Source organism: Neopelma chrysocephalum, unplaced genomic scaffold (genome assembly GCF_003984885.1).
Source record: "Neopelma chrysocephalum unplaced genomic scaffold, ASM398488v2 Primary Assembly neopelma1_59, whole genome shotgun sequence".
NCBI lineage: Eukaryota > Metazoa > Chordata > Aves > Passeriformes > Pipridae > Neopelma > Neopelma chrysocephalum.
The window spans coordinates 14,740,702-14,753,033 of record NW_020897714.1 but is presented as its reverse complement, the minus strand read 5'-3'; the positions used below and the strand labels follow the sequence as shown (position 1 = coordinate 14,753,033).

General features: G+C 38.8%; 1 protein-coding gene across 8 annotated transcripts in view; it reads right to left on the bottom strand.

Annotated features, from left to right (window-relative positions):
* The window catches only part of ANO4 (anoctamin 4), a 181,572-nt gene that overhangs the window by 82,224 nt on the left and 87,016 nt on the right, over positions 1–12,332 (bottom strand). For 2 of the 8 annotated variants that reach the window (XM_027679999.1, XM_027680001.1), the window contains exon 1: positions 2,407–2,551. The exons of the other annotated variants lie outside the window; for them this stretch is intronic. The gene's annotated coding sequence lies outside the window, so the exon portion shown is untranslated. Of the gene's footprint in view, positions 1–2,406; positions 2,552–12,332 lie in introns of those variants that run through there. 8 annotated transcript variants of the gene reach the window in all.

The window sequence follows — 12,332 nt, the reverse complement described above, 5'->3', positions numbered from 1 at the left end:
TCAGCAGGGGTCTTAGCATTTTTGGATATTGGTAATAGTTAGAGTTATGGAGAATGTCTGTCAGGCATTCAAAGAGGTGCACATGTGCTTTTAGAAAATACAAATTCTAGGTATTCAAGAAAACTTGACACATAATCATGTGTCTATTGTCAATTTTTAGGAACTGACTGTGATAGTCTCTGGCCATGGGATAAGAAATGTAAGTGAAAGTAATCAATTTATGTCCTTGTATATCCTGAGGAGATCTGAACCAAATTGTGGCCTGGCACTATGTCCCAGGCTGTTGATCTAATTTTACCTTTCTGTAGTCACAGGGATTAAAATACCTGTGCATGGACCCTGATTGCAAAGGCTTCTGTTAGATAATTTCTACATCAGAAATCTAGTAAAAAATTTAGAAAATTAGATTTTTCTTTTATGTGACACACTGTCTGATGGAAAATATCCTTGGTGTCTTACAAGTAGTCTGCGAAATTAATTAATAAGAAAATCAGCATACAAAAACTTCCACTAGCTAGGCAAGCTTAGTCCTACTTGAACATTCCAGTGACCAACTGTGATGCCATTTAAGAGTTAAAAGCATTTTGTTGCAACACCCAACTGAATAAGTTATGTGAAAATGGAGCAAATTGGACAAGATTTCCAAAAATTTTTCTGGAAACACAAGAAAATTTTCACTTTTATTAAGTTTAAAAAATTCTCCATAAAAAAGAGCATTTTTTTTGTATATTACTGGATTAGATCTGTTTTCTCTTCTGTAAAGATAGCCTTTTTTGACAACTAGCATGACATTGTAATATCAGGTATTTAATATTGAATCTGTTTAAATGAAATATTTTCACATATTCAGAATTTTTGCCTCTTTCCTCAACTAAAACTCTTTTTTGAGTCTAAACTATATTATGATTGTTAATTCCTTGCCTTATTCCTTTCCCACATTCTGTTAAGACATTCTCCATAAATACAAAATATTTTTTTCAAGATGTTAAGAGTTTGTATTGTATTTCTAAAGAGATTTTACACTCAGATTTTTATAGTGGGAGTTACACAGTGAGAAGGGGGCTTTTCTTACATGCCTGCCATGATTTAATGTTGATATGCCTCCACATTTTGATACTAACTTCCTCTTATACTTTCTCACCATAATTCTTCTTTCCCTCTTTCCCAAATCTCTCATACGCTCACCTTTCCCACATAATTTTTATATTGTGCACTTTGGCTGGAATAATGCATTAATAAGATACATGAATTGTGTTTTCTTTCACAACGCAGACTGGAAACAGGCCAACTCATCAATTCACAGTCAAATCAGCAAAGAACAGAAGATGTCAAATAATGGAAAAACTGCAGAAACATTTTATCTATTCTATAGCTTGGGGGTTTTAGAACGGAAATTTTCAGTTGTTACACAATTCCTTTAGCTGTATACTTTACACTCCACCAGTATTGGGGATGATCTTGTACCCCACGGATGTATTTATGTAAAACCATAGATAACACTTGGACACAGAGCAAACAAAAAAGCTTAACTTGATGAGTTTATAGATAAGATGTATGACACGTATCTGACCCAGTTTTTCCTGCTGGATGCAGGCAGGCCACTAGGTTTGAATCAGAACATTGGCACTGTCATGTCTCTAAGCCCACTGATCCTGAGAAATTCCCTGAAGGCTTACTCCCAAGGAGCAGACATCACAGGTGTGATTCAGGGCAACTAAGTTTAGATATCTGCAATGGAGAGGAACAGGTACCTTCAGGCTATGATTCATTTGTTCTGTTTTCCTCAAATTGAGATGAACTGCTTCCTAGAAGGTCTTGTTCCTCCTCAGCCAGATATGTACATCACTCACAGCTACATCAATAAGATTTTTTTCCCCTCTTGGGGCTCTGCAGTACAGCCACCTTATTTTCCCTGGACTCCTCTCACCTTCCTCACCACCTACACTAACTTCCGCAGTAGTGTAGACACATTACTTCCTACAACTGCTCCTTCATGGGTGACTCTAGTTCTTTGTTTAGCTGTCTGGGACACATCACATTGACAGCTCTTGATTCAGAACAATTTACAGGGCCTTGGCTACCATCCATTTCCCCCAACCCATTTTATTTATTCTGCCTGCAGAGAAGCCATAGGGAAATGCAGATCTGTAACTAGCAAAGCCTCCCGTAATGTCCTCTGTACTTTAAAAGGCCTCTTGATTTTGGTCAGTACTTTCTGCAATTTATTACTTGAATTCCTCTCTGCTGTGAATTTCTGAAGCTAATGATAAAATCCATAAATCTGCTAAACCTTGACCTGGGATGTTCTACATATCACAGTTTCCATCCTCTCAACTGCTGTTTCAGGACATTTGTTTAATCCAATCCTGTCTCAGAAAGTCAGTTTCCTTTAGCAATAGCACTCACAGTACAACTTCAAGAACTCTGGAGATGAATGGCCAGGCTATAGCCTGTAATGAACTATAGATACAGAAGAAAAAAGTCATGGCCATCCTGATCTAGCATTGGTAACAGCTCTGCTTCATGAAGCTGCCCTTCAGATGTGCCTTCCCTCCAGCATTCCTGTGATGGTAGGAAGCTGGAGCTCCAGATTTCCCAGAAAATGAGGTCACAGAACAGATTATGAGCTTATAAGGCACAGAAAGGCACAGGAGTCTAGATATGGAAAGACAAGTTTCTTGCAGAGAAGAACATGAATTTTGCATATTGCAAGAGAAAGTAAGGAGTCATGGTTTCCATATTTACATGTCTTTGTTTTGTTCTTCTCCTATCTACGTTTTAACTGTGGAGGTATTATTCTCTATGAAAAGTTTTGAATTTTAGAAAGGTGTAAGAGATGGCTATTAAAAGAAAAGTATGCGAAAAGTTCTTATATTTTAGTGCTTGACAGTGGAGACTTCAGAAAGAGGAGTCAATCTTATTATAAATGGAAAGGTCTGTTTCAGTCTATTAACAAAACTGAGGTGTACCTAACAAAAGTAACAAGTAGAGCACTATGAAGACCTTCCAGGGGAAACTAAAAGGCCTTTGCAGAGTTTTGCCTAAAAGGCTCTTTTACAGATTCTTCCAAAGGCTTTCAGATAAATATATAAAAGATAATTTATGCACAGAAGAGAGTTTTGTAAACCAGATAAGACTTTAAACAGGTGGACAGGACTAACTGGCTGACAGAAGTTTCAGCCAATGTGGCTATCTCAGGAGCATTTTTCCCTCAAGTCAGGTGTGGTAGTTTGGCCTGGGCCTTCCTTGGTGACCAGCTTGTAACCAAGGAAGTGCCCAGATTTACCCGGTATTCCCTACGATTTTTATGTAAACTGGGGTATAAGAAGAAGGGAGGAAAGACCTTCGCTCTCTTTCCTTCCGGCGGCTTTGGAGGTGCAGATCTCCCTGTGTTGAGTCTGCCGGCTTGGAGAGTGAGGCCTGGTAAGGCCTTGTCGACCTTGGGAGGCGGAGGCCGCCGGCAGCCACCAGTCACCCCAGCGTGATTCTGCGTTGTCCCAAGGAGAGTAGTAAGATCTTCTTTGTTAATTCTTTTAGTTGATAGACCTTGGGCTACTGAACGGGATAATATAATATATATATATATTATTTTGGTTTTTGTTCTTCCCTTCCCCTTTCCCTGTGAAATTATATATATTTATATATTTCAACTTTAAATATAAGTGTAAATATATTTATATACATTACTTTGTCTCTCTCTCGTTTTCGGTTCTTTCGGTTTTTTTCCCCCTCTTCTCCCTTGGTTTGGGGTGGGGGGGGGACTCCTTGTGGTGAGGTTTGGAGACTTGGCAGGGAGCCAGCTCCAAACCATAACATCAGGCTTTATTAAACTTCATTTACAACACCATTTCATTACCACTCAAATAGCAAAAAACAAATATGTAAATATGCAGTGGATAATGCTGCATTTCATTTGGACCAAGAGACCCGTAAACTGAAACATCTTTTTCAAGAAAGTCAAGTCCTGATGTAATTTGACTAGTTCTATTTGTGAGGCTCTTACCATAATTGAAATACAGTTAATCTAAGGCGCAGAGAGCCAATGCCCCACTTGCTCTGTGACTGAATTAACCTAGTATAATAAAGTAAGTAACTGGACAATGAGAGGGCCTGGAGTCCTCGTGCCAAGAGCACGCGAGAAAGTGCTGTCCTTTCCAGATTCATGCTTCCCTCTTGGCAGTACTTTCAGGGGGGCAGCCCCACACCACTTCATGCTTTGGTGGAAGATGCAAATGTCCCCAAGACCAATGATTACTATTTGTTTTAGAAGCATAATTCTGTAAACACAGTGCTGTCTTCTCAAAACAAGATCAACACCAAAACCATCAACATGAAATGAGAACTTAAAGCGTACTGTTGCGTTTCTATATAGTCCATGTTTCTATTCCCTCCAGACAACTCTAGATTTCTGTTTATTAAGCCATTACTACAAGGGAGTTTTGCAGCAAACGTATGCATGTCACCTTTGGGCGATGGAAACTCTCACTGTGCATTAAGTAATTGTAGCCTTGTGCATTGTGCTTGTTCCTGATGCCACCGGCAGGCAAACAACATCTCAAAAATAATTGCAGTTTAAGACCAATTACTGTAAAGGGGAAGGTGACTTTTGACGTACAGGGGGCATCTCATATATAACAACTGTCAGTTTTTCTTAATCTATTGCCTGGTTTTTTTCCTTCAAAAAGTTCTTGACATTCTGATTTGTGAAGGTTAATGACAGGAAACTCTTTGACAAGAAATTCTACTCATTTCTGAAAGAAGAGATGTATATCAGGGGCTTTTTTATCTGTTTTTGGTTATCTACATATTTTCTGTATTACCTCCATACTCCATGAAAAAGCCATACTTTTTTTCAAAAGTAGACCAAGTTCTCAGTAACAACTTTCCTAGTCTGCTAGCTTTACACAGTCCTGTTAAAGACTGGAATTTGCCAACTTGGAAACATACTCATTTCTGGGCTCCCTCAGACAATCAAGAAGTTTATCTTTAAAAACTGCGTTTGAGTTCAGACCCTATCTAGCCAGACTTTCATGTGCTTCCTCAAAGTTCTCTTCTAAATTGCCACTGTGCTGTACAGTGGATGTAGTATCTGAAATCTGAAACTTTTTCCCTCAGAAGTTCAGGCAGCTGGAAACTTCTCCACAGTTTAGTGACCATGTGTTTTGGTACAGAATACTCTCTGGAAAAGGACATTGTTCCGCTTGTACCAACACATTTTTCTGTAAAGGATTGCTGAGAAAAGACTCCACTTGCTATGTGCATTGGGTAATAAACTCACTATAAACCTTTGAAAGACTAGTCTGTTTTCAACTTGCTCTGACTGAATTTGGATGAAATGAACAGCCCAGTGTTTCAAATTATATAGCTGGCAGCACTTTCACTTATAATGCTTGTGATGGGCTTGCATTTTAGTCTGGTTCCCTTTTTGCATGCATAGTTTATGTCATTTTGATGTCTCCATCCATGATTTGTGGATATAATCAGGCATAGTGGTTAAACATTAAATAACAAACTGCACCTGCTAATAATGGCATATTATGCTGCTCATGAAACCACAGCTCCTGCAGGCTGCGTAATTTGTACTTTAAGTTCATTAGCTGTAGATATTTACATATTGAATAATAGGATTGGAAAAGTGAGAGACTGAAACAACTTACTAGAGCCCATGAAAGCTACAGAGTGCTTAATACCAGTTGCAGTAGTAGAATCACATTGAAATACATCTGTGGTAGGTTGACCCTGGCTAAATACCAGGTGCCCACTAAAACTATCTATCACTCCCTCAGCAGGACAGGAGAGAAAATATAACAGAAGGCTCATGGTCAGGATAAGGGCAGGGGGAGATCATCCATCCATTACCATCATGGGCCAAACAGTCTCAACTTGGGGAAATTAGTTTAATTTATTACCAATCAAATTAGAATAGGATAATGAGAAATAAAATCAAACCTTAAAACACCTTACCCCAGCCCCTCTTCTTTCCAGGCTCAACTTCAATCCAACTTTTCTCTACCTCCTCCCACCCAGTGGCACAGGGGGACTGGGAACAAGGGCTGCAGTCAGTTGTCTTGGCTGTTGTCCACATATTGTCTCTGCTGCTCATTCCTCTACAGGGGAACGACCCCGATCAAGTGTGGTGTCCCTCCCATAGGAGACAGTCCTCCACTAACTTTTCCAACATGGGTCCTTCCCACAGGCTGTAGTTCTTCACAGTCTGCTCTAGCATGAATCTCTTTCATGGGATGCAGGTCGATTAGGAACAGACTGCTCCAGTGTCGGTCTCTTGAACATGGTCAGAAATCCTGCCAGAAAATCTGCTCCAGCACGGGCTCTTCTGTCCATGAGGCCACAGGTCCTACCAGGAGCCTGCTCCAGTGTGGGCTTCCCACAGCATCGCAGCCTCCTTTGGGCATCCACCTGCTCCAGCATGAATCCTCCACAGGCTGCAGGTGGATATCTGCTCTACTGTGGACCTCCAGGGGCTGCAGGAGGACAATCTACCTCACCACGGTCTCCACCACAGGCTGCAGGTGGATATCTGCTCTACTGTGGACCTCCAGGGGCTGCAGGAGGACAATCTACCTCACCACGGTCTCCACCACAGGCTGCAGGGGAATCTGAGCCCCAGTGCTAGAGCACCTCCTTCCCCTCCTTCTTCAGTGACTTTGGTGTCTGCAGAGTTTTTTCTCTTACATATTCTTATTCCTCTCTTCTGCAGCAGTTTTTTTCCTCTTCTTAAATACTTTATCACAGAAGTGCTACCACTGTTGTTGATGAGCTCAGTCTTGGCCAACAGCGGGTTAATCTTGGAGCTGGGTGGCATTCGCTTCACTGGACATGAGGGAAGCTTCTAACAGCTTCTCACAGAAGCCATCCCTGTAGCCCCACTCACTACCAAACCCTTGCCATGCAAACCCAATACAACACCTCATCTTCTCCAAAGACCAAGAAAGCCTAGTTTTGTCCAAATGCCAATTTGGCCTAAAGGGAAACCTGTTAGCCACAGGTGACATCCTGCATGTTGCTTGACCTACCATGCGTGCATAGTATGGATAATCGTCACTCTCACGCTTCTCCCAGTGCTTCCTAGCACATATCTCACACAGGCATGCTTACAGATATTTTTGTCTCTGTAAAAAAAAGCTCAGAGGACAGTTGATACAATTTCAGTGTTGGAAGCTTTCCCTAGCTGTCTTTTTCTCTAGTGGGTAGAGATTTTTGATATGTGCAGAGTAAGATCAATATGACAGGGAAAGAATACAAACATCAAAGGAAAACCCAGCAGACCTGCAGCTTGCTCCTGGCTGCAGGAGCACACAGACTCTCCTGGCAAGCTGCAAATAGTTAGTTGTCCATAGGCTAAGTGCTCTGTTTTAAACTGTGGTTGGTTGATTAAATTAACATATATAACAACAATAAATTACAAACAAGTTATTGCTCTTTCAATAACCAGATAAACTGAAGTCATGACTGGAAAAGAAACTTGGAACCAACTCTAAAGGCATTGAGATTTTATTGTACACTGCTCAGAGAACCAAATTATATGTTTCTAAACCTTTCCTAACTCAGATCTGCAAGTGCCACTTGGGGCCTGGAAGTCAGCTTAATTCTTTTCTATCCATGAATCACAATCAGCAGTAACATTCATGTAACAGAAATCTCATGAACAATTGCAGTGATGATGCACAAACCAGAAAAAAGCAGATCAGTCTCACATAACTGTATTGGCTCTGCAATACTAACAACAATGACAAAAAGGAGTAGATGCCATTTTTTCTAGAAAGATGATAATATTTGATTATGCTCAGAAGCAATAGCTGCTGGATATAACATCTCTTTCACATCATCACTTTCTGGGCACAACTAGTACGCAAAAGTTTCAAGTCTTTGAAGTACTTGATTTCTTCATACTCATTCTTTACTTCTGACTTTTATCTCACTTTGACATGGTCATGAGTCTATTTTGGTTTTACACTGAGGGATGTGGCAAAAGTCACAGAGATACTCTATTGTGTGCTTTTTCTGTCATCTGCAATTTCTCTCAACGTTCATCATATTGAAACCAGATTCCGAGTTGCTGCTAAATATAAGTATCTGACTGAATATGTGTTTCTAGCCTCTGAAGTCCTGCCCAATTAGCACAGTTACAGCAAGATTAAGGGAATCTGTTTTGTAGAACTATTAGTACCTCGTCATGAACCTATCTACATTTACCTGCAAATTTGAAAAGTCATGTATTCTGTAATTATATTGCATCAACTGTTGAAAAAGATTTCTAAATATAACTTCTAGAGTCATATTAACATAACTTAAGACTCAGATTATACCTGCTGGAAGATATTTGTTTATATAAGAAAATCAAAGCTTATACTGTGCTTTTTTTCCCGTCTTTTTGCATTTTCCCTAGAGAACACTTATTATATATTTCTACTGCCTATTATATACACCAGCTGCATTTTGGCTGCCAGATGTTCCACCAGCAATATCAGCTGTTGCTTGAGGCAGGGAGTGAATGCAATTAGATATGCCCTGGTGACAACTTGACACTTACGGTGGCAATGTTTAAATTTTTAATCGGGCATGTAACACAAAAACCCACACAACTTGGATTGTTCCCGAAAATTGGACCAGTACTACATTAACATCTTCTTTTATCAGGGAGATAAAAGACCAATGTGCCAGCAGAAGCTCAAATGGATTGGCTGTTACTAGTAAAATATCTGAAACTAGTTCCTGAAACATATTCTATATGTAGTAGTTGTGAGACACCTGTTTTCTAGGGCAGTAAGGAATGCTATTGGTTCAAAATAGTGGATTGCTTTTATACTGAAACATTAGTAAACATAAATATACAAAATATATAAAATAAAAGGATTGAATGCTATCTTCAATACTTATGTGATTAGTTCCCATTTACTACATTTCTACCACTCAATTTCTACTGGTATGCCAAATGCTTTTTTAAATGAACTGTATGAAATCAGCTTACAAACTATAAATTAAAAACTTTGAACAAAATCGTTAGGCAATGATCAAGTATCAAGTACATTTAGTAGTAGAACTATGCCATATGAATTAGTTTAGTGTAATCATGAGAAGCAAAAAAACCCAAAAAACCATGCCAAGTTCAAACCAAATGTAGTCAGTTGCTAGTGCTACACGACCAGATCCTAACCCAACATCAGATTCATTTTGGATACATAGTTTTTAGTTAAAGCTAAGATGACCTTCTTCTTCTCTTTTAGAAATTACATGTCCAAGCAGGGTATGTGTTTGTTCATTCAACATAAATTTCTTACCTCTATCCTGCATTTGCATTGCATTACACTGCAGCTTAAAGAATTTGCAAGTGGACAAGTTATGTATGTTAGCTGCTCCATGCTGGCTACCTCTGTTAGCATAGTATAATTTAAATTATCTTACTGAAAGATATCTGTAATACTATATTCAGGTACCAGAACAGTGTAGATACTCTTGACAGCAATTTAGTTCTACCTGGTCATTTAGGTGAAGGATTAAAATACATTAATTCATGCTGCAAGAATATTTTGGGACAAGGGAACTTATCTAGATTTTGGCCAAAAGGTTGAATTTATGAATATTTAGTCTTGAGAAAAATACCATGGGCTCAAAGTAATTCTGACTCTTCATTCTCTCTTGAAAAGACAGGTTTTCCAGAAAAACGCTGGGCCAGAGAGATGAACATTTTATTTGGAATGACAGACACTATCTGTATTTTCTCTTTACATAAAAGGGATAACAAGTAATCCTTTTCTACATATCAGTGGGCTGGTCTGAGCCTCATGTTTACCTCGTATTTAGATTAATATGAGACATAGCCTCAGATTGTGGATAGTAGAACTCTGACTCCTGTTAAACGCTTGCCTGTCAACTCTGGAAGGTAGAATCTTGTGTAATACCTATAGATGGTATCAGTGCCTACAAAGCAGCAATGTAATTGGAGCTTCATCTCCCATAAGAACATGCTCCATTTGGAGACTATCCTCTCAATTTTCCCCACACATAAGTCTGTTTCAAAGAGTATTAAAATATGAAAGCAGTAAGGTCATCAGGAATCTCAGAGCCAGGATATCATAGTTACTTATCTCACTTGTGAGACATTGAAAAAGAGGATAAATCAACAGAGAAATTTTACAGCTGGCTGAAAAAAAATTACAATCTCTTTTCCTGGAATAATCAAATATTTTTGATTAACTTACTTAGAGCATCTATGCATATGATCATATGTGTTGGATGTGGTCTGGATGTGTCTGGATGTGACAGGGACAACACACTCATCCTATCCAGAACAAATATACTCTGAAAAGCAGGGAGAAGGGTAATAAAATTTTTGGTGCAGTTCCACTTGATTAGCATTCACTCTTAGAGCTCTGCTTTAATTTTAAAATCTCCACTACTTTATTTTTTCACTTTTTTTCACTATTATTTCCCTATTTTTTTCTTTAAAATCTTCACTATTGTAATCATCTGTTGTTCCTTGATCTGGGATCACCTCATTGTTTACTACTGTATATACTGAGCACCAAACCTGTCAGAACTTCCACGGCAGAGTGGTGTGGCATAGTTTAAGAATGTGAGTGTGAATTCATTGGGGAATCTCTGCAAAACATTATCACCTTTTTCTAGAGCCAGAAACATATACCTGTTCAGACTTTTCTCAGCTACACGATCATGACATTGTGCCTGAAGTTATCTCAACATTTGTGGATTTTCAGATTCACTTCACTCATTTCATGCTGCATTCACTGCTTCCTGGGTGTTTTGCTATACTACACTTGTCAGCAAGCCACTGCAGTGCATTTCTCTCTCCCTGCAGTGTTACTGAAGAATATGGTTTTGAAACTGCAGTGCAACAACTCTATAAGTTTTCCTCTCTGCCACCAATTTCACATAAAAAGACAGGACTAACACAATCAAATGTCAACATATGAGCAGACAGTAGCCAAAGGAGAATGAACCAACAACCATACAAAATTCACAGAAGGTAAAAAGTTTCTTTCAGTCCAGCAGTCACAACCTATTGCCTCTATACGTGTTCTGCAGCCAAAGTCACAGACAGTCTTCTAGTTTCATCTGGGAGCAAACTTTGTTCAGTGGAAGCGGTATATTATATGTGAACAACTTGAAAGTAAACCTGGAGTTAAAGTCTTCCAGAATTAACACTCAGAATTATGTGTAGTCTCAACAAAAGGAGAAGTGAAAACAAGAAAAAGTAATTTAGACATTAACTGATCACACAGTTAAAGCTGTGTTTTGCAGCACCGTTGTTACTCTCTGGTGGTGGGGGAGGGAGTGTACCAAGAATGAATGTACATATTTCCTTCAGGATTATAATTAAATTTAGAAACTAATGTGATCATAAAATGTACATGCTAGGGTTTAATTTTAGGTCAGAGTCATATGTTAAAAAAGATTTCTACCCTAGATTTTAAAAACATTAGCTTGAGTCATGTAGCACAACATCATTTTGATCATTCTGAGTTTAGAAGATGAACAATTACTGATGCTGGCAAGAAGTCACACCAAGGACAAATGAGATTAATAAGAAATAAAACTGCATGTCAGTAGCAAAATAGAAACTGAAATGAATAATCAAATGGGCAGAACAGTGATGCAGCCTAGGCAGCAAAGTCCAAATAAATGGTCTTGAAAGGCACAAGAAAACTCTATAGTAAGCACTTAAACCATCAATTTGAAAAAGTTTTCTGTGCAGAATGTTGCAATAAGTTTCATAATACTTAATATATAAAGAGATTTCATAGCTTGCACTGCTGACCGTAGCACAGTAATAAATCTGCAAAAATCACGAAGTAGGAAAAAATTGGTTTGAAACCACTGGGCATATGTATTAATAGGGAGGATTCATTTCCCGTTCATTTTCTACACTGTCCAAATTTCAAAGACTTCATCAGCATCTCTCCTGGTGGAAGCAGAGCAGCATTCTAGGATGTGAAGCTGAACAGTTGCAACGACACTCTCATGTTTTTGGGTGTTGGGTTACAACTCCTATAGACAGTAGTACTTATACAGGAAACATAATAAATGAACAATATCTGACATTGAAAACATCTGTCAACTACTGCAGCACTGCAGGTGCTAACATGCAGGTTATTTGAAGGAATAGCTCCGGGTAACTGGTTGATGTAACCAGTGATGTGCTCTTATACACTTACATCCAGCAGTACCCATGTTCAACCCAAAACCTTTTAAAGAAAATAAATGTTTTCATTTTTTTGGAAACAAACAGATTCCCTTTTTTCCTCCCAGTGTTCCCCAAAGAAGTGTGCCTTTTCTGTACCCAGGCAGAATTC